Source organism: Stegostoma tigrinum, unplaced genomic scaffold, assembly GCF_030684315.1.
Source record: "Stegostoma tigrinum isolate sSteTig4 unplaced genomic scaffold, sSteTig4.hap1 scaffold_191, whole genome shotgun sequence".
Lineage (NCBI taxonomy): Eukaryota > Metazoa > Chordata > Chondrichthyes > Orectolobiformes > Stegostomatidae > Stegostoma > Stegostoma tigrinum.
The window spans coordinates 448,556-472,242 of record NW_026728130.1 but is presented as its reverse complement, the minus strand read 5'-3'; the positions used below and the strand labels follow the sequence as shown (position 1 = coordinate 472,242).

General features: G+C 43.1%; 1 protein-coding gene across 1 annotated transcript in view; it reads left to right on the top strand.

The window, feature by feature from the left end:
• The first annotated feature begins 2,609 nt into the window (after positions 1–2,609).
• Positions 2,610–23,687, top strand: part of LOC132207870 (utrophin-like) — a 124,791-nt gene continuing 103,713 nt past the window's right edge. The window contains exon 1 of the transcript XR_009443940.1: positions 2,610–2,676. The gene's annotated coding sequence lies outside the window, so the exon portion shown is untranslated. The remainder of the gene's footprint in view (positions 2,677–23,687) is intronic.

The window sequence follows — 23,687 nt, the reverse complement described above, 5'->3', positions numbered from 1 at the left end:
CGCTCTCCACTGGAGTCGTACCTGAGGACTGGAGAGAGGCAAATGTAATTCCTCTCTTCAAGAAAGGAAATAGGGAAATCCCCGGCAATTATAGACCGGTAAGTCTCACGTCTGTCGTCTGCAAGGTGTTAGAAAGGATTCTGAGGGATAAGATTTATGACCATCTGGAAGAGCATGGCTTGATCAAATACAGTCAACACGGCTTTGTGAGGGGTAGGTCATGCCTTACAAACCTTATCGAGTTTTTTGAGGATGTGACTAGAAAAGTTGATGAGGGTCGAGCTGTGGATGTGGTGTATATGGACTTCAGGAAGGCATTTGATAAGGTTCCCCATGGTAGGCTCATTCAGAAGGTCAGGAGGAATGGGATACAGGGGAACTTAGCTGCTTGGATACAGAATTGGCTGGCCAACAGAAGACAGCGAGTGGTAGTAGAAGGAAAATATTCTGCCTGGAAGTCAGTGGTGAGTGGAGTTCCACAGGGCTCTGTCCTCGGGCCTCTACTGTTTGTAATTTTTATTAATGACTTGGACGAGGGAATTGAAGGATGGGTCAGCAAGTTTGCAGACGACACAAAGGTCGGAGGTGTCGTTGACTGTGTAGAGGGCTGTTGTAGGCTGCAGCAGGACATTGACAGGATGCAGAGATGGGCTGAGAGGTGGCAGATGGAGTTCAACCTGGATAAATGCGAGGTGATGCATTTTGGAAGGTCGAATTTGAAAGCTGAGTACAGGATTAAGGATAGGATTCTTGGCAGCGTGGAGGAACAGAGGGATCTTGGTGTGCAGATACATAGATCCCTTAAAATGGCCACCCAAGTGGACAGGGTTGTTAAGAAAGCATATGGTGTTTTGGCTTTCATTAACAGGGGGATTGAATTTAAGAGTCGTGAGATCTTGTTGCAGCTCTATAAAACTTTGGTTAGACCGCACTTGGAATACTGCGTCCAGTTCTGGGCGCCCTATTATAGGAAAGATGTGGATGCTTTGGAGAGGGTTCAGAGGAGGTTTACCAGGATGCTGCCTGGACTGGAGGGCTTATCTTATGAAGAGAGGTTGACTGAGCTCGGTCTCTTTTCATTGGAGAAAAGGAGGAGGAGAGGGGACCTAATTGAGGTATATAAGATAATGAGAGGCATAGATAGAGTTGATAGCCAGAGACTATTTCCCAGGGCAGAAATGGCTAGCACGAGGGGCCATAGTTTTAAGCTGGTTGGTGGAAAGTATAGAGGGGATGTCAGAGGCAGGTTCTTTACGCAGAGAGTTGTGAGAGCATGGAATGCGTTGCCGGCAGCAGTTGTGGAAGCAAGGTCATTGGGGTCATTTAAGAGACTGCTGGACATGTATATGGTCACAGAAATTTGAGGGTGCATACATGAGGATCAATGGTCGGCACAACATTGTGGGCTGAAGGGCCTGTTCTGTGCTGTACTGTTCTATGTTCTATGTTCTATGTTCTAAAATCGGACTCTATTTTAAAAGTGAATCATTGCTCTTCTGAATTACTAAACTAATGATGCCCGTCATTTGGATTTTAAGTCAAGAAATATTTCTTTATGGATGGTGTTTCTTGACAACTCATTTTTAAAAAATTTCACCATTTTTCCCTAATCAACCTGTCCAGACATGTTATTGCATACCTCTGGTGCAGGTGGGACTTGAACCTGGGCCTTTTGGACCAGGGACAGGGACACTACCGCTCTGCCATAAGAGGGCCCATCTCACCCTTCTGTGCATGAGTCCCACCTGTTCCTCCCCTTTCTGTCTGCCCAGTCAATTCATTAATCAATTGATCCAAATCAACTGCTTCAATATTTGCTGTACTAACAGCATGCAGTATTTGAAGATCTTGTGGCACACTCGTCATGCTGCTGATTCAGGACCAGAATGTCCAGGATCAAATTGAATCTGCTCCAGAGGTTACTAGATTAGATTACATACAGTGTGGAAACAGGCCCTTCAGCCCAACAAATCCGCACTGCCTCTTGAAGCATCCCACCCAGACCCATCCCCCAATAACCCACACATCCCTGAACACTACGGGCAATTCAGCATGGCCAATCCACTTAACCTGCACATCTTTGGACTGTGGGAGGAAACCGGAGCACCCGGAGGAAACCCACGCAGACACGGGGAGAACGTGCAAACTCCACACACACAGTCGCCCGAGGCTGGAATCGAACCTGGGTCCCTGGTGCCGTGAGGCCGCAGTGCTAACCACTGAGCCACTGTCTGATAAATTTTTGTTTATCCAAATTCCATCTGATGACCACAAGAAAAATCCCAGCATTTCTTCCTGAGGAGCAGTGTTACAGCTGACGTGACGAAGTGTCGTACCCACCGAACATGCTGCAAATTTTTTCCATATACCCCACTAGATAAAAAGAAAATGCCTCAACACTTCAATAATGGTGGTTTGCGATGACAATGAGATGGAGAGTTAGTTCCAGCAAAGTTCCTCCTGAACTTGTACTTTTGTAGTGGATTTTACTGATGCCACTTCGCTAGTTTATTAATTATATTTGTTAAACCCAGGAAAATAATCAAGTATCATTGCCAATATTTTGGTTAAAGATATGCAAAGATCAATCAAATATTATTTTATTTGCAGCTCTACACATTCTCCACAACTGACTCAGGATGACACGCATTCAAGAATACAACGTTATGCCAACAGGTTAAAAAATGCTTTGCCTCATTGAAATTCTAATTTGTTTCGATACAGTGCCAACTGATTAAACTGGTTCATGCCGGGATGGCTCAGTGGTTAGCACTGTTGCCTGATAGTGCCAGGGACTTGGGTTCAGTTCCACCCTTTAGCAATTGTTTGTGTGGAGTTTTCACATTCTCCTCATGTCTGTATGGGTTTCCTCCAGGTGCTCCAGTTTCCTCCCATAGTCCAAGGATTTGCAGGTTAGGTGGGTTAGCCATGGGAAATGCAGGGTTACAGGGATAGGGTAGGGAAAGTTCTGGGTGGGATGCTCTTGGGAGCGTCCATGTGGACTGAGTGGGCCTGCTTCCACACTGCAGAGATTCTGTGTTTTGGCCAAATGAGAAATCACTTAGTTCTTGGACATTGGTGATTAAAAATAAAATTCACCGTTGTCTAGCTCTGACCCTTTGTTTTCCATTTTAATTTAACCCGGGATTTGATCAAGTGCTATGTGTAATGAAGTTCGAATTTGTGTATTTCATTCCCTCCAGCTTTTTAACATGACATTACCAGAATATTGATGTCAGAAAAGTTCACCTGAATTCTTCACCGTGCACAGAACACACATTGCACAGTCACGGTGGTAGTCTTTACATACAGTGAGTGGATGGAGAGGCTGGTGTCTCTGGACTAGTAATCCAGAACTGTAGATTAATATTCCATGCACTCACAACTCTCTGGGTGAAGAACCTCCCTCTGACGTCTCCTCTATACCTTCCTTCTAACACCTTAAAACTATGACCCCTCATGGCAGTCAATCCTGCCCTGGGGAAAGGCCTCTGGCTATTGACTCTATCCATGCCTCTCATTACCTTGTACACCTCGATCAGGTCACCTCTCTTCCTCCTTCTCTCCAGAGAGAAAAGTCCGAGCTCAGTCAACCTCTCCTCTTAAGACAAGCCCTCCAGTACAGGCAGCATCCTGGTAAACCTCCTTTGCACCCTCTCCAAAGCCTCCACATCTTTCCTATAATCGGGCAACCAGAACTGGACACAATGTTCCAAGTGTGGTCTCACCAGGGTTTTGTAGAGCTGCAGCATAACCCCGCGGCTCTTAAACTCGATCTCCCTGTTAATGAAAGCCAAAACACCATATGCTTTCTTAACAACCTTATCCACCTGGGTGACAACTTTAAGAGGAGCTACGCACTTGAACACCAAGATCTGCTGTTCTTCCACACTGCCGAGAATCCTGCCTTTAATCCTATATTCAGCATTTAAGTTCAACCTTCCAAAATGCATCAATTCGCATTTATCCGGGTTGAACTCCATCTGCCATTTCTCAGCCCAGCTCTGCATTCTGTCAATGTCTCGCTGAAGCCTGCAATAGCCCTCGATACTATCAACGACACCTCCAACCTTTGTGTCATCAGCAAACATACTAACCCACGCCTCAACCTCCTCGTCCAAGTCATTTATAAAAACTACAAAGAGCAGAGGCCCAAGAACAGTGCCCTGTGGGATGCCACTCAGCACTGACCTCCAGGCAGAATATTTACCATCTACAACCATTCTGCCTCCTGTCAGCCAACCAATTCTGAATCCAGACAGCCAAATCACCCTGTATCCCATACCTCCTGACTTTATGAATGAGCCTGCCGTGGGGAACCTTATCAAATGACTTGCTGAAGTCCATGTACACCACATCCACTGCTCGACCCTCGTCAACCTGCCTCGTGACTTCCTCAAAGAACTCAATAAGATTTGTAAGGCATGATCTGCCCCTCACAAAGCCATGCTGACTCCCTTTAATCACGCTATGCTTTTCCAAATAGTCAGCAATCCTATCCCTCAGAATTCTTTCCAAAACCTTGCTGACCACAGACTTAAGACTGATTGGTCTGTAGTTGCCAGGGATTTCCCTATTCCCTTTCTTGAAAAGAGGAACAACATTTGCCTCCCTCTAATCTTGCAGTATGTCTCCCGTGGAGAATGAGGAAGCAAAGATCTTCGTCAGCGGCTTAGCAACCTCCTTTCTCACTTGCCGGAGCAACCTCGGATACATCTGGTCTGCCCCTGGGGACTTAGCAATCTTAATGTTTGCCAAAATTTCCAGCACATCAACTTCCTCAATCTTGATCTGTTCAAGCCTGTTTTCCTGCTCCTCAAAGTTCTCATTCACAACAAGGTCCCTTTCCTTTGTGAAAACCAAAGCAAAAAACTCATTTAGGGCTTCCCCTATCCGCTCAGACTCCACGCACAAGTTCCCCATGCTATCCCTGATCGGGGATAGTTCTTTTCTGTCTCTTTCTATTTGCTGCCCTTTTCTACCCAGGAAATAATAATTGACACTGGATTATTTTTAGAGCTTGAGTTGGGTCCCAAAGCATGAAGTTTTTGTGTCTTGTGTGTGTATATCTGTCTGTATTTTTCCCCCATGTCTTTCTCATGCCTCTCTCTCTCTCTCTCTCTCTCTCTCACACACACAATCTGTTTCACAAGGTTGTGCTGCTGCAGTAAGTAAGTCTTTATTTTTTGGTGGCGTTTGGCAGATGCACTGGATGTGACTGGCTAATTCCATTCTGTGGCAACCTTTCACCTCACCCTGAGCACATTAAGCTTCCAGCTTCTTCAGGCTTCTGTGGAAGATGCAGAGTGAGCATGCTCAAATGTAACAAATCAAGTCCATTGACGACAAGGAAATGATTTTTGCTCTTTAGTTATAATGCAAATTTTAAGATGCTTTTATATGACAGGCAAACTCACAATGATGGCTGTAGTGAGAACATCTCTGCAGAAAGTTGGAATGTTTTTGCAGCGTTTGAAAATGATGGCAATTTCCTCTCCACCTTATCAGAAACTGCGTAAGGTGAGCCTATCAGAGGCTGTCACATCTTTATATAATTTGTTCAAAGCTGGTGCTGAAAGAGCTATTTGGAGTTCTTGTCAGCCACTGCTATTTCGAATGACTAGATATAACAATGGATAAAATTATGTGTGGTCTGTTGTGGAGATCTCTTTGTACCCAATCTTGCAATACTGAATTAAGTACACATTTTCTCTATTCTGCTGTACCCAGAGATATGTAGATTATAGATAATAAAATATGAGGCTGGATGAACACAGCAGGCCCAGCAGCATCTCAGGAGCACAAAAGCTGATGTTTCAGGCCTAGACCCTTCATCAGAGAGCTTTTGTCACATTTTATTATCTTGGATTCCCCAGCATCTGCAGTTCCCATTATCACGAAAGATTATAGATGCTTAGTTTATTTGGTATGCGGCTTTTCAGCTGGTGATGTCTGGACTTGCTGACAGTTAAACTGGTAATGGGTCGATGCTGACTAATACAGGCAGGATGGTCATTTCCTGATAGTTTTGCCATGTTTTAAAGTTTAAAATGTGTAAAGCGATTCTCCAGGCTGGCGTGAATTACAGGATAACAAAGTGTGGAGCTGGATGAACACAGCAGGCCAAGCAGCATCTCAGGAGCACCACCACACGGCGTGAATTAGATTCTGGTTTCATGAATTGAGCGTTATAACTAGATTAATTTCAACTATTAAATTTAGTGTTGTTTTTAAAGTAGATTGATATTCTAACCAAGTAAGTAGTCATTTAATTTTAGTGAAGCGTTCACTTTTGTTTAATTTTCAATGAAAGCTATTGGCTGTCTGTAGACTACAGTTTTGCCTTTTTCTGAAGCCAAATCCAAACTGAAAATGTAACTTCCATTATATTTGTTAAGATTCGATCTAAAAGGACTCCCTCTTTTGCAATATTGCCCTTAAGCGCAAGGCAACAAACTGACTGGCTGCAGTTTGATAATAAGTCTGTGCATATTTTGGGAGAGGTGTGTGTCGTAGAATACAGGAGAATACTGACTGGTTCTGTATCATATCAAGCAATGATTAAATATTCAAATTAATGAGTAGATTATGTTAGTATAGGTTGTAAAATGTCATTGTTTCTTTTCAGAGAAAATTAATTCACCTTGGCAGCAAAATGTAATTTAAAGCCATTTATGTGTGTGGTTTGAATCCAGTTTAAAAGCATTGGAAGCGTATTTATATTTTGTGACATGGTAAATTATCATTGTGCCGCGTTTAAAAATTTTAGCCTATTTTCAAAGTGACATTGAAAACCGTTAGGAGAAATACTTTGAACGTAGTTATTGGATAGCAAAAGTATAAAGTATTGCTGTGTGTTTTGTCGTGTCTGAAGGCCAGTAGTAAATATGAGGTTGAACTTAGTGTTAGCAAATGCGTTTGAATGTAGATTGATGCTGACAGAAGTGATAAAAGCTTAGTTGATCACTAAGTTGAATATTCTGGAGTTGATATCATATTGTCTTTTCATAAAACCTGAGTTGAGTTTGTTCTGTCCACTCACAGCTTTAATGATAACTAAACAGCCTTGCAGCTCACATGCAATATTCCTTCGAACTAAATGCTTTGTCACTGTAACAAAGTGTGGAGCTGGATGAACACAGCAGGCCAAGCAGCATCTCAGGAGCACAAAAGCTGACGTTTCAGACCTCGACCCTTCATCAGAGAGGGGGATGGGGAGAGGGTTCTGAAATAAATAGGGAGAGATGGGGAGGCAGACCGAAGATAAATAGAGGAGAAGATAGGTGGAGAGGAGAGTATAGGTGGGACAAGAGAGTTGCAGTGGGAGAGAGATTCCCTGAGGTTGGTCCGGAGGGAGGGGGGTAACTTCTTCAGGTTAGGCATCCCTGGAAGAGGCAAAGACATGTTTCTGATGGTGATGGTCTTTAACGAGCAGTTATGGAGCATAATTCTACAAGATTTAGTTCATTTGAAGTGGGGAAAGCTTCTGAAGAACTCAAGAAACCTGAACAGAAAAATAGATTTAGAAATAAGGTGTCATTTTGCAGAGTGTTGACAGTAACTTGCATTGACCTCTGCATTCCAGTTGAGCTATGCTGTGCTTCGCATTGGTGAGGTCACATTTCTTCTAGTGACAGTCATTTTGTCAAAACTTTCCCATTCTTGAGTTTTGTGTTTTTGGTGTTTTGATGTTGATCTTGATATCAACAAGGAAACAGCTTTCTTCTCTAGCAGATACCTATAAATTAATGTCTAGCAGCACGGTAAATGCCACAATAGAGTAACACAGGTTACCTGAGCTGCAGCATAAGGAAAGAGTAGAAGAGTTAGCAAACCCAGGTAAATAGAATTGAATCAAAGAAATAATGCAATAAAAGGTCATATCCACTTTGTTAGTTTCATGTGTTCCTAAATTCTGAAGAATGGTCACTGGACCCAAAATGTTAACTTTGCTTTCACTCCACAGATGCTGCCAGACTTGCTGAATTTTTCAATAATTTAATGTGTTCCCACTTCACTAACTCTTTTCCCAGTACAGAGCGGAACCTATTGAATTCTGCAAAAGCAAGAAGAAAAGATAGCTTAAGACATCTTAGGATTTCCAATATCTCTAATAATGATAAGAAAGTTAGCATGAAGGCACTTTATCTAAATGCTCTTGGTATTCACAACAAAGTAGATGAATTAACAGCACAAATCCTCTTGAATGATTCTGATGTGGTAGGCATCTTAGAGACATGGTTGCAGGGAGTTCAGGACTGGCAGTTCAACATCCAAGGATTCACAACTTATCGAAAAGACAGGGAGGTGGGCAGAGGGGAAGGGGTTACCTTGTTAGTCAAGAATGAAATTAAATCTACGGCACTGAATGGCATAGCGTCAGAAGGTGTGGAGTCTATGTGGGTGGAGTTGAGGTACCACAATGGCTAAAAAAAATTATAATGGGAGTTATGTACAGACCTCCCAACAGTGATCAGGACCAGGGGCACAAGATGCACCTGGAAATAGATAGGGCATGTCAGAAAGGCAAGGTCACAGTGATCATGGGGGACGTCAACATGCAGGTGCACTGGACGAATAATGTTGCCGATAGATCCAAAGAAAGGGAATTCATGGAATGATTGCAGAATGATTTTTTGGAACAACTTGTGATGGAGCCCACAAGGGAACAGGCTATTCTGGACTTAGTGTTATGTAATGAGCCAGACTTTATAAAAGATCTGAAAGTAAGGGAACACTTAGGAGGCAGCGATCATAATATGGTAGAATTTAATCTGCAGTTTGAAAGAGAGAAGGCAAAATCAGATGTAATGGTGTTACAGTTAAATAAAGGTAATTACAGGGGCACGAGAGAGGAATTGACAAAAATCGACTGGAAGGAGAGCCTAGCGGGGAAGACAGTAGACCAACAATGGCAGGAGTTTCTGGGTGTAATTGAGGACATAGTACAGAGGTTCATCCCAAAGAAAAGAAAGAAAAGAAAGATTATCCGGGGTGGGATTAGACAGCCATGGTTGACAGAGGAAGCCAGGAAATGTATCAAAGAAAAAGAGACAGCCTATAAAGTGGCCAAGAGCACTGGGAAATCAGAAGATTGGGAAGGCTACAAAAACAAACAGAGGATAACAAAGAGAGCAACAAGGAAGGAGAGGATCAAATATGAAGGTCGACTAGCTAGTAATATTAGAAATGATAGTAAAGGTTTCTTTCAAGACATCAGAAACAACCGAGAGGCAAAAGTAGACAGTGGGCCGCTCCAAATTGATGCTGGAAGGCTAGTAATGGGAGGTAAGGGAATAGCTGAAGAACTCAATAAGTACTTTGCGTCAGTCTTCACAGTGGAAGACATGAGTAGTATGCCAACAATTAGGGAGAGTCAGGGGGCAAAGTTGAGTATGGTAGGCATTTCAAAAGAGAAAGTGCGAGAAAACCTAAAGGGTCTAAAAATTGCTAAATCTCCTGGCCCCGATGGGCTACATCCTAGAGTTCTGAGGGACGTGGCTGAGGAAACAGCAGAGGCTTTGGATGTGATCTTTCAAAAGTCACTGGAGTCAGGGAAAGTCCCAGATGATTGGAAAATTGCTGTTGTAACCCCCTTGTTTAAGAAAGGATCAAGGCAAAAGATGGAAAATTACAGGCCAATTAGCCTAACCTCAGTAGTTGGTAAAATTATGGAATTCATTGTTAAGGACGAGATTTCTAAATTCCTGGAAGTGCAGGGTCAGATTAGAACAAGTCAGCATGGATTTAGGAAGTGGGGGCCATGCCTGACAAACTGTGAGAATTCTTTGAAGAGGTAACAAGTATGTTAGACCAGGGAATCCCAGTGGATGTTATCTATCTAGACTTCCAAAAGGCCTTTGATAAGGTGTTTCACGGGAGGCCGCTGAGCGAGGTGAGGGCCCATGGTGTTCGAGGTGAGCTACTGGCTTGGATTGGGGATTGGCTGTCTGACAGAAGGCAGAGAGTTGGGATAAAAGGCTGTTTTTCGGAATGGCAACTGGTGACAAGTGGTGTCCCGCAGGGTACAGTGTTGGGGCCACATCTGTTCACCTTATGTATTAATGATCTGGATGAAGGGGCTGGGGGCATTCTGGCGAAGTTTGCCGATGATACGAAGATAGGTGGACAGGCAGGGAGGCTGCAGAAAGATTTCGACAGTTTAGGAGAGTGATCCAGGAAATGGCTGATGAAATTCAACGTGAGCAAATGCGAGGTCTTGCACTTTGGAAAAAAGAATACAGGCATAGGACTATTTTCTAAACGGTGAGAAAATTCATAAAGCCGAAGTACAAAGGGATCTGGGAGTGTTGGTCCAGGATTCTCTAAAAGTTAACTTGCAGGTAGAATCTGTGATTAAGAAAGATGTTGTCGTTCATCTCAAGAGGGTTGGAATATAAAAGCAGTGATGTGCTTCTGAGAATTTATAAAGCTCCAGTTAGGCCCCACTTAGAATATTGTGTCCAATTTTGGGCCCCACACCTCAGGAAGGACATACTGACCCTGGAGCGTGTCCAGTGGAGATTCACACGGATGATCCCTGGAATGGTAGGTTTAATGGCTGAGGATCCTGGGATTGTATTCATTAGAGTTTAGAAGGTTGAGGGGAGATCCAATAGAAACTTACAAGGTAATGTATGGCTTAGAAAGAGTGGACGCTGGGAAGTTGTTTCCGTTAGGGGAGAGTAGGACCCGTGGGCACAGCCTTAAAATTAGAGGGGGTAAAATTAAAACGGAAATGAGATGACATTTCTTCAGCCAGAGAGTGGTGGGCTTGTGGAATGCATTGCCACGGAGTGCAGTGGAGGCCGGGATATTAGATGCCTTCAAGCCAGAGATGGATAAATTCTTGATCTCATAAGGAATCAAGGGCTACGGGGAGAGTGCAGGGAAGTGAAGTTGAAATGCCCATCAGCCATGACTTAAATGGCAGAGTGGACTCGGTGGGCCCAATGGCCTCACTTTCACTCCGATGTCTTATGGTCTTGTGGAAGTAAAAATAGTGCATGAAGAATATACATTTTTGTTGCAAATCAGTGCAGTGCGGAAGATTTTCATGATGAAATTTGTTGTTTGGTTACATGGCAGAGAAAAGAGTTGTTTCCTAATTCGTCCTTCAGTGTTCAGAGGATTTCTGGGTGTTGGATATATTTTCCCAGGAGCTGGGATCTAAATGATGTTATAAATAAATTTAAAAGCACTTTGCCTAAATAGAATGTTCATGACGATTGCATGATGCGTCTCTTTAGAAGTGATAAGTTTTACAACAGCCTCTGAATGACATTCCCTAATTTGTTGCAGCTGCAGACAGAGATTCGCCAAATCATTAATTTCCCAAGTCAGGAACGATAAACCAATTCCCCTTGTTTATTCAGCTGTTCTCTCCGTTGGTTGCACCAAGGTTAATTCAGAAAGAATCTCTTCCTTGGAAACCTTTCTCCCAGATCCAAATGAACGTGAATCAGAAATTGCTGGGAAAACTCAGCAGGTCTAGCAGCATCTGTGGATCGCTAACAGGCTTAATGTTTCAGGTTGGTGACCCTTGTTCAGAGTGTTAACTCTGCTTTCCCTCCACAGATGCTGCCAGACCTGCTGAGTTTTGCCAGCAATTCCTGGTTTTGTTTCTGATTTTCAGCATCTGCAGCTCTTTGGTTTTTGCCAAATGAATATAAGTTTTAAGTGGAGGTAATTTAATCAGGCTTTCTTGAATTAACATAAAGAGCAGTTTATCAAATTGCTGGGGAGTATTACTGAACAAAGAGACCTTGGCGTGCAGGTTCATAGTTCCTAGAAGTTGGAGTCACAGGTAGACAGGGTAGTGAAGAAGGTGTTTTGTGCACCTGCCTTTATCGGTCAGTGTATTGAGTATAGGAATTGGGATGTCACGTTGTGGCTGTACAGAACATTGGTTCGGCCACTTTTGGAATACAGTGTGCAATTCTGATCTCCCTGCTATAGGAAGGATGTTGTTGAACTTAGAAGGGTACAGAAATGCTTTACCAAGATGTTACCAGGGTTGCAGGGTTTGAGCAATACAGAACAACTGAATAGGCGGGACTAATTTCCTTGCAGTGTCGGAGGTTGAGGCATGATTTTATCGAGATTTATAAAATCGTGAAGGGTAAGGATAGAGTGAATAGCCAAGGTCTTTATTCCCTGGGTAGGGAGTCCAAAACTTGAGGGTACAGGTTTAGGGTGAGAAGGGAAAGATTTAAAAGGGACCTAAGGGGGGGCAACCTTTCCAATCAGAGGATGGTGTGTGTGTGGAATGAACTTCCAGACGAAGTGGTCGTGGCTTGTACAATTGCATTTAAAAGGCATCTGGATGGGTGCATGAACGGGAAGGGTTTAGAGGGATATGGACCAAGTGCTGGCAAGTGGGACTGGATTAATTTCGGATATCCGGAGGCATGACCCAAGTTGGACCAAAGTGTGTTTCAGTGCCGTGCAACTGTATGACTCCAGATACAAGAAGAAGTAGTAACACAACACACAGGTACAAAAGTAAGCGATGAGTGCAACTGCATAAAAGTAAAAGCAAAATGCAGATGAGCCTCTGAATTATTTGTGACGAGCAAGTACAAAGATGTAGCAGCTGTGATTGGATGTGGCCAGTCGCGTTGACCTTGATAGTTGAGCTGACAGTTTTGATATTGATTTTGTGATCAAAATTCCTTTGTGGTGATTACTTTTGAACTCTCTGACAGCATGTGGAGGAAGGAGGGGTGATTCTATGTTTTTTTCTGGTAGGATAGGGCTGTTAAAAATCGCTATTATCAAAGCTGTGTCCCTCAGCACTCTGGGCCAGACACGAGGACATTTTCTGCTGACAGTGACAGGCTCATTGTTGCATTCAATTTTTAAGCTCTCTTTCATACATTTCTGGAGGGTAACATAGATATGCCTGAAAAAGGTGGCTGTCTGCTGAGAGAGATGCAGTCAGCCGCTCGGTCTGTCTTTTTAGGAGGTCTGTCCCTTTTTGAAATTTCCCTGATTCTTTACAGGTACAGCATTACATTGGCTTCTTGTAGAATTTTTTCAGTGAGATTTGCAGTTTATACTTTCTGTAGCAGTCCTATTTTTCTTTCAAAATAAAGTAATTTTGAAATGAGAAGTGAAAAGAGGCCTGTTTGTATTTTGAAGCTCTGATCTATTGTCATCGTACTGGTTTTGTTTTAAACATTGATTGAAAGTTTTGTAATTCTGGTCAGGTCAGGTATGAGTTGGTTGTGACATATATCTAACTAGAAGTTTGATATTTGAATATCTATAATGTAAATTATTTTTATTCCTGTAATTGTATAAAGGGAATTAATTTCAAATGTTTAGGTACAAGGTATTGAGGAGTTAAGGGGACAGTAGGAGAGAGAAAATATGCTGTATCATCTGTCATAGTGAGATTTGAAGCCAAATCCAAATGACATTAGCTTGTGGGTCTGGATTAATAGTCTGATGATATCACTACTCCACCCCCACCTGTAGCATTTTGTGTCTCTTCTTCGTCCACGATAGTTGTCCACCAGTTACCCTTAAAAATAAAATGATTTGACAACTTGAAGAGAAAATTATCTTTGCAGTATTGTATTCTCAGCTGTTTCCTTTGAATGATTCTTTCGGATGAGTTTTGACAGCCTTTCTAATAACAAACAGTATTGCAGTTAATAAAACTGCCAAGGAATGAATGGGTCTTTATGCTATATTTATGGTCGAGTGGTCAAGCCACTATCAACCTGCTAGAATTTCAATCTGGGCCGGCCTAGAGCAGCAGTTTTTGATGAAAATTACACGCATAACCCCTGTAGGACAGGAGCAAAACAAACATAAAGCCTAAAGTCAATCGTTATAATGTTCCCTTCAGGGCTATTAAAACTATTCTATACTTATAATGAGGAAAAACAATTTTTAAAAATTAATTTATTTTAAATCAAGTCATTCTGTATCTTCAGCACATAATGAGCTTGGCTTATGACAGTCAGCCAACCAACCGCCAACTTAGACGCTCTTAATCATCATTGTGGCCCCCTTTTTGAACTTGACCAGTGACACACAACTAAGATTAACAGCATGTACCTCTGCATCCTTTGCTTTGATCAGTAATGACATTGAGGTTACCAGCTTGGAGATTCTGAGTCTCTGCTCATTGTCAGGGAGCTTAGTTAGGTGCCGCTGAGTCAATTTTTGCATCACTATTTATGTTATTTCAGCTTCTTGATGGTGTGGATGTCAGTAACTCTTGGAAGCCAATATTATCAGTACTTTTTCTAAATGGGCCTTGTGTTGCTGGCTAGGTGACTGTTTATTGCTCATGCCAAATTGCTTAGAAGGCAGTTAAGCGTAAACTATGATGCCTGGCCTAGACTGAAGGGTTTGTTCTGTACCATATGATTCTGTGATTTTATGAATGCGAAGACTGGAATCACATGTATCCTAGGCCAGGTTTCCTTCTGTATCGGGCATTAGTGAACCAAATGGCAATTGAGAATGGTTTAATGGACACGTTCTGGCTAACTTTTTTATTGCAGACTTGCATTGAATTCAGGCTTCAGAAAGAATGCCAAGAGTAGGTACATCAGCATTGCAGCATTCCCTCAACATTGCCATCATTTTCTGCTCAAGTCCTGGTTTGGAGCTTCAACCTAAAATTTCTAACTGGGTAGAGGGTGGAAAGAAGAGGATTACTGTGTCAGTGGAACAAAAATGACAGACATGTTGGAGTTTTTTTTTTCCTTAAATCATTCATGGAGTGTGCCCATTGTCCATTTCTAATTGCCTTTGAGAAGGTGAGAGTAAGTCACTGCAGTCCATGTGATGTGGGTACATCCCAATATGAATAGTATTGTATTTATGATTATTTGGAAAAGCACAGTTTGATTAGAAATAGCATGGCTTTCAGAGGGGTAAGTCAGGCCTCACAAGCGAATTCTTTGAGGATGTGACAAAATACATCGATGAAGGTAGACCATGGATGTGATGTCTATGGAGTTTAGCAAGACATTTGATAAGCTTCAACATGGTAGGCTCATTCAGAAAGTAAGGAGGCATGAGATTCAGGGAAATTTGCCTGTCTGGATACATAGCTGGCTGCCCGATAGAAGACAGGTTGGTCGTAGATGGAAAGTATTCAGCTTGGAGCTCGGTGACTCGAGGTGTTCTGCACGAATCTGTTCTGGGACGCCTGCTGATTGTAATCTTTATAAACGATTTGGAAGAGGAAGTGGGAGGGTGGGTCAGTAAGTTTGCCAATGACACAAGGGTTGTTGGAGTTGTGGATAGTGTGGAGGGCTGTTGTAGGTTGCAACAGGATGCAGAGCTGGGCAAAGAACTGGCAGATGGAATTCAAACCAGAAAAGTGTGAAGTGATTTATTTTGTAAGTTCAAATTGAATGTAGATTACAGGGTTAATGGAAGTATGGAGGAACAGAGGGATCTTGGGGTCCATATCCAAAGCTCCCACCAAGTTGCTACCCAAGGTGAGAGGGTTTTTAAGAAGACATATGGTGTGTTGGCTTTCATTGACAGGAGAATTGATTTTAAGAGCCATTAGGTTATGCTGCAGCTCTCTGAAACTCTGGTTACTCCACACTTGTATTTTTATGTTCAGCTTTTGTCGCCTCATTATAGGAGAAATGTGGAAGCTTTAGAGAGAGTGTAGAGGAGATTTAGCAAGATGCTCAAAATTATCAGAAAGGCTGTCGAGGAGCTGGGCATGTCATGCTTCCACACTGTTTGCGAGTTTGCAGCATTCATTTGACAAATGTACTTGTTCAGAACTAAGGAAAGGTCACTGAAATGGTAACTCTGATTTTCCTTCACATAGGCTGCCAGGCCTGCTGAGCTTTTCCAGCAACTTCTGCTTTTGTTTCTGATTTACAGCATCCGCAGTCCTCTTGGTTTTCACTCAGAATTTTTAATTTGTCTCAGTGGAAGGGATCAAAAATTTTGTTTTTAAGAGGGACCTGAAATAACTCCACAGAGCTGGTATCCTGTCACCAAGTCACCTTTTATTACAAATGGAGAGCCCTGACACTCCAGTTCTTATCAATCAGCCAGGGCTTCCTGACTGGACTAGATTAAGCCCCATTCAGGAAACTCACTCTGTGCTGTCCATCTGGCTGACCTCGTTACATTCAATATATTCCTCCCCTTCTGAGTTCAAGGACACAGGCTGGTTCTTTTTCTTTTGTGGTTTCTGGATGTTCTAGCATCGGGTCAGGTTCCTCTAATCCTGCCTCGGATACGGGCAGAGTGTAATGTGCAGTAGCCTGCCTCTTGCGCCGAGAGTATCTCGCGAGAAATCAGTTTTATTCTGCAAGTGGAAAAGGCGTCGAGGCAGTGACCATCTCCGATTCCGAGGTATCTTCGATGCTTGACGGAGAAGTCGAACACACATGTTCTCGAACTATTGGAAAGGCTGTCGAGGAGCTGGGCACGTTGTGCCCCTGCACTGTTTGCGAGTTTGCAGCATTCGTATGGTCTTGGTGACATTCTCGTTCAGGGCTGTTGCATCTACTTGATCGTTATATGTCATTCGACCTGACCTCACATTGACCATGTCCGTTACTCGTGCAGGTCCATTCCTCTGGTTCCTACACCAAACGTTATCCCCTGAAATAAAGCCTCTCACTCAGCAGTCTCATGTCTGGCACTGGCTTTCCTGATGCCGTATCAGCCCAGTTTGGTTAGCATGTAAAACAATACTTTTCACTGTGTGTCTGTCTACATGTGACAGTTATATGTCAAATCAAATCTCATTTATTACCTTCCCATGTATACAAAGATGCATGCAGTGTGATATGTTAACCTTTGGAGTTTCACCAATAGCATTAATTCTCATTTCTGTTGCCTTTGAGCTTTTTTAATCAGCTTGCATTCCAACTGATATTTCACAGATTGTAGAATTGTGGGTTATTTGTGTTGTGGAGTCTTGCACATGGAGACTATGAATTTTGACTCTTTACTTTCATAACACGTGACTAATTATTTGCCACGATATATATTACGATATATAGATGGTGAAAGGATTTAGAGGAATTGTGTATGAAACCTGAACGGTAAATGAAGCTGTACAAAGCTTGATTTAGTCAAGACAAGAGCTTTGGAACTTTGTATCCATGTTGTTTATAACAATGTTATAACAGTGGATGTCGCCATGGACGTCCAGTCCTTATACACCTGCATTCCTCATGCAGATGGCCTCAAGGCCCTCCGCTTGTTCCTGTCCCACAGGCCCGACCAGTCCCCCTCCACTGACACCCTCTTCCGCCTAGCTAAACTCGTCCTCACCCTCAACAACTTCTCCTTCGATTCCTCCCACTTCGTACAGACAAAGGGGGTGGCCATGGGTACCTGCATGGGCCGAAGCTATGCCTGCCTCTTTGTAGGTGACATGGAACATCCCTCTTGCGCACCTGCACAGGCCCTCTGTTACATGGATGACTGTATCGGCGCCGCCTCTTGCTCCCCAGAGGAGCTCGAACAGTTCATCCACTTCACCAACACCTTCCGCCCCAACCTCAAGTTCACCTGGGCCATCTCCAACACATCCCTCTCCTTCCTGGACCTCTCAGTCTCCATCTCAGGCAACCAGCTAGAAACTGATGTCCATTTCAAGCCCACCGACCCCCACAGCTACCGAGAACACACCTCCTCCCACCCACCCTCCTGCAAAAATTCCATCCCCTATTCCCAATTCCTCCGCCTCCGCCACATCGCTCCCAGGATAAGGCATTCCACTCCCGCACATCCAAGATGTCCGCATTCTTCGAGGACTGCAACTTCCCTCCCGCAGTGGTCCAGAACGCCCTTGACCGTGTCTCCCGCATTTCCCACAATACATCCCTCATACCCCGCCCCTGCAACCACCGCCCTAAAAGAATCCCCCTCGTCTTCACATACCACCCCACCAGCCTCGGATACAACGCATCATCCTCCGACACTTCCGCCATCTACAAACCAACCCCACCACCCAAGACATTTTTCCATCCCCACCCCTGTCTGCTTTCCGGAGAGACCATTCTCTCCGAGACTCCCTTGTCCACTCCACACTCTCCCCTTCAACCCCACCACACCCGGCAACTTACCCTGCAACCGCTGGAAATGGTACACTTGCCCCCACACCTCCTCCCTCACCCCTGTCCCAGGCCCCAAGATGACTTTCCATATTAAGCAGATATTCACCTGCACATCTGCCAATTTGTACACTGTATCCACTGTACACGGTGTGGCTTCCTCTAAATTGGGGAAACCAAGCGGAGGCTTGGGGACCGCTTTGCAGAACACCTCTGCTCGGTTTTCAGTAAACAACTGCACCTCCCAGTCGCGAACCATTTTAACTCCCCCTCCCATTCTTGAGATGACATGTCCATCATGGGCCTCCTGCAGTGCCACAATGATGCCACCCGAAGGTTGCAGGAACAGCAACTCATATTCCGCTTGGGAACCCTGCAGCCCAATGGTATCAATGTGGATTTCACAAGCTTCTAATCTCCCGTCCTCCCACTGCATCCCAAAACCAGCCCAGTTCGTCCCCTCCCCCCACTGCATCTCAAAACCAGCCTAGCTCGTCCCCGCCTCCCTAACCTGTTCTTCCTCCCATCTATCCCCTCCTCCCACCTCAAGCCACTCCTCCATTTCCCACCTACCGACCTCATCCCGTCTCCATGATCTGTCCGTCCTCCCCGGACTGACCTATGCCCTCTCTACCTGCCCCACCTATACTCTCCTCTCCACCTATCTTCTCCTCTATCCATCTTCGGTCCGCCTCCGCCTCCGCCTCTGTCCCTATTCATTTCAGAACCCTCTCCCCGTCCCTCTCTCTGATGAAGGGTCTCGGCCTGAAACGTCAGCTTTTGTGCTCCTGAGACGCTGCTGGGCCTGCTGTGTTCATCCAGCCTCACACTTTGTTATCTTGGATTCTCCAGCATCTGCAGTTCCCATTATCTCTGGTTATAATAGTGAGATTGAGTTATAATAGTGACAAGATTGAAGCAGTCTATCAAAAGCATTCATCTACACCCAGCCTCGAGTCTCATCCTTACAATTTGTTGCAGATCATATTTGGAAGAAATAATTTTAATGAGCTGCATTAGCATAATTGCAATAAGCACTTCACTGTATTACTTTTCTCAGGCGTCTTAACTTTTAGTCAGTTGAAAGTCAGGGTGAGAGCCTTAGTAACTTTGTAATGACAAACTGTCAAATGGAAGAAGTGCTGCAGTACTGAAAGTGTGAATGACAGTGCAAAAAGATGTAGAAAAAAATAACATTTATTGCTGCCTCTTTTGAAGTGTTTCAAGTGTGCATTGTGACTTTGAGGGAAATGGTTGAGGAGGAACTAATGAGCCCTGTGAGCTGAATTAATGCAAAGAAATTTGCAGTCTCCAGATTGTCAGAAACCACATGTATGACTAAAATTGTGAGTTGATATCCTGTGGAATTCCCGACCCGTGGAGCTGTGTGGATCTAGAGTTGGAAACCTGTCAGATAGGTCTAAGTATGGACTATTTTGTTTCAATTTCCATTATCTGATTGTTATAGCGGAAACTTGCATGGACTGAAGTTTCTTTCAAAACGACAAAAGCATGGACCTAAAATGATGGCTGTTGTCTTCTGACTATGGACTGCAGCAAGCTTCGGGCAACCTATGTGGAATGAATGAATAAATTAATCTGCATTTAAATCATGATTTCATCTGTAGTCATTGAAACAGGCAACTGAATCAGCATCAAGAAACTCACGTTTCCTGTTGTAGTTCACACATATATGGTACTTTTACACATTCTGAATGGAGAGCTCAACTGCCAGTCAGCCAGCTTGGAAAGATAGTGCAGCTAAACTCTGAAATTCCCACTAAACTATATTTCAACAGCTGTTATTGAGAAGAGAGCAGAAAAAGAGAAAAAAGATTCATTCATGACAAGAGCTGGAACGCTTTCTCTCCCGTTGTCTCTCATCATGTTGGAAGACAGTGCCTAGTGGAAAAAGCAAATTGGAAAACAACAACTTATCAAGGAAGCAAAGGTAGCTACAGATTCGTCTACTGCTGAGTATACATTTCAAACATTAAACAACCGTTCTCCCGAGCTAAGAATCTAACATCCCAAATGTACAAATGGCTTGGCCGGAGAAGCTACAAGTAACATTCATACCACACAAACCCCAGGCCGTGACCATCTCCAATAAGAGACAACCGAATCTCCAGCCCATGACATTCAGTGGTGTCATGGAATCCCCCTGTCTCACCATCCTTAGGGTTACCATTGACTGGAAATGCAGCTGAACTCGCCACGTAAACATAGTGGCTACAAGAGCAGGTCAGAGGCTAGGAATACTGCGGCAAGTAACTCGCCACCTAACTTATGAAAGCCTGTCCACCTTGTACACGGCACAAGTCAGGAGTGTGATGGGATGCTTCCCACTTGTCTGGATGGATGCAGCTCAAACAACACTCAAGAAGCTTGATGCCATCCAGGACAAAAAAGTCCATTTGATTGGCATCACATCCACAAACACCCACTTTCTCCAACCATTGATGCTCAGTAGCAGCAGCATGCATTGTCTAAAAGATGCACAGCAGAAATTCACCAAAAATCCTTGGCACCTTCCAAACCTCCAACTACTCTCAAGGCCCTCACTTCACAACTTTGTTAAAAAGGCAACTTGATAGATGACAATATTTCATAATTTTTTGAATGTTGCTGAAATCAAATGATCAGTTTGGATGAGCATTTAGGAGGTGTCTAAAATTATAGTGGGATCTTGAACAATTGGCCATTGGGCTGAGGGGTGACAGATGGAGTTTAATTTGGATAAATGCGAGGTATTGCATTTTGGTAAACCAAATAAGGGCAGGACTTTTGCAGTTAATAGAACTGTGGATGGAGTTGTAAAACTGAGAGACCAAAGGATTGATGTTACATAATCCTTTGCAAGTTGGACGAGGTGGTTAAGAAGGCATTTAACACGCTTGCCTTCATTGATCAGACCATTGAGTTCTCGGAGTTGGTAGGTGGTCACTTTTTGAGTATTGTTCCGATTGCCTTGCTATAGGAAGGATGTGATTAAATTGGAGAGGGTTCGGGAAACATAGCAGGATGTTGTTGGGACTGGAGAATTTGAGCTGTAATGATACGCTGGATAGGCTGTGACCTTTGTCACTAGAGCTTTAGGAGGTTGATGGGTGACATTATACAGGTTTATAAAATTATGAGGGGTACCGATAAGATGAATAGCAAAGGTCTTTTCTCTAGGGTAGGGGAGTTCGAAACTAGAGCACACATTTTTAAAATAAATGGAGAAAGATTTAAACGTGACCTGAAGGGCAACTTTTTTACACAGAGGGTAGTTTGCTTGTGGAATGAACTGCCAGAGGAATTGGTAGATGCAGGTACAGTTCTACTCCGTTGCTGTAGGATTCTATGACTCTGGTGTCAATTGACAATATAGCTGTCCCCAGGTTGAAGTGCCTCATTAGTTCTAGGATTCCTGCCAACTCGATAATATGAAGCAGAAGGTGAGAACTTTGGAAACAGCTTCAGGTATAAATTGTTTGCTTAAAGTAAGAACTATGTATGTATATTTTGTGATGGCATCCAAGCATGCTCTTCTGTTAAAATCCTATTGGCAACATCATTGCAAAACACAAAACACTACCTGTATTCTTGTTCTAAATGCCACCCTTTGATGCCATTTGGTGTTGAGATCGTGAACCAATCCCTTAATGAATTCCCTCCAATTGCATATTGCCTGAAATAGAAAGAAACAGGCCCAGGAGCCTGAGAAAGAGAAAATTAGAATGAACATGTTATTCTCCCTATTGCCAAGATATTCTCAGTTCCTGTGAAAAAGTGAATTTTTACAATTGCCTGAGTAGAAATTTATTCTGACCCATTGTATCAGTTCAGTAATCTTCAAAATAAACAATCATGAAGCTGCAATATTAGCAGGACCATTTAATAATATTTGGTCAGGCTTGCCTTGAAGAGATTGTGTTATCTATAAAATCAGGAGCGAGTTTATATGGTAACGAAATTACCTAATGGCCTGACCTTTAACAGTGCGCAGCTACCGACAGCACGTGACAGTATTGTTTATAAATATTTGTATTTTTTTGCTCCAAATACTAGCTTGTAGAATTTAGATGAAAGCAAGTATTATTTTGGAGTCTTTGAGCAAGTTATGTAGAAACTGCTGATTATTACAGAAATCATCAAAAAGGTGTAAATTGCTGGGAGGGAGAAGAGCTGTTACATTTATCAGTTGTCACGTTGACATATTCCATTGTAGTAGGTAAGTCCGTGTCTTCTGTGATTTATTTCTTGGAATTGCAAGTATTTATCTTTCAGAACTGCAAATGAAATTGCCACCAGCAATTTTTTTTTGGTGATCAACTTCGCCTCCATTATCCTGCATCACAATCAAATTCTAATATTTCTGAACTGAGGAATCATAGAATTTGACAGTATAGAAGGTGGCCATTTGTCCCAGCCTGTCTGTACTGGCTCCTGAAAGAGCTACCTTGCTTTGTCTCTGTTGGCCTCTAAATTCAGCACTTTCGAATATATATCTCAGGAAGGGTCACCGGACCTGAGATGTTAATTCCAATTTCTCTTCACAGATGCTGTCAGGCCTGTTGATCTTTTCTAGCAACTTTGTCAAGTTTTTGTCAAGTAAAGAGATTTAGATTCTCCCTTACTGGAGATTGTCATTGCCTGACATTTTTTTGTAATGCATAATTCTTACCACTTGTCAGCCCTAGCCTGAACTTTGCCCAGGCCTTGCTGCATATGGACATGGACTGCAGTAATCAGTGCCTATACCCACTTCTGACTTTGTGAAGGAGTTACGTTCATTGATAAAGCAGCTGAAGCTGGTCAGACTGAGGAACTTTGCAGCGATGACCTGGTACTGAGCTGATTGATCTCCAGCAACCACAACCATCCTGCCTTTTGCTGTCTATATCTTCAAGACCATTTCCCACCTGATTCCCATGGACTTCAGTTTTCGGAAGGCTTCTTGATGTCAAGGTGAGTTACTTTTCTCTCAGCCTTGGAAAACCATTCTTTTGTCTGTGTTTGGACCAAAATTGTATGAAAGTTAGAAGCTACGTTGGCCCTGATGGATCCCAAAATGAGCAACAATGAGCCAGTTATTGCCCAGTTTCGGGTCCAGTTCTGAGGAACAGTCACTGGACCTGAAATGTTAGCTCTGATTAATTTCAGTCACACACAGTTAGAGAAACTACGCTGTTCCAATCATAACATTAATTTATATAACCAAGCGCAACCTTGACTCGTACAATGAGTTAAAATTCTGGACTCGACCTCCAGTTACCCGGGCCATTCAGTACTAATCTCGGTCTTTTGACAGTGAACACTTTGTGGAGCTGTTTTATTAATTGTGTGGTGCTGTCATATGAACAGGAGCTGCCAGAGTTCGGCTTCTAATTAGCTCTTGTGTAATACAGATGATTTCAGTCAAGTTTTCATTATGTTCAAGGAGATATAGTGAGTTGACTGACTTTTATGAAGAGCTGTGCAATTTTTACAGCCATGTGTGTTTCTGCTGAAAGCAATATCTTTTGATGAATTGTATTGCGTGTGTCAAAAATGTGAAAAGATTTAGTTCAGCACACAGTGTGATTCTGAGTTGAGTGGCTTAAAAATATTTACAGATTTGTGACCAACATG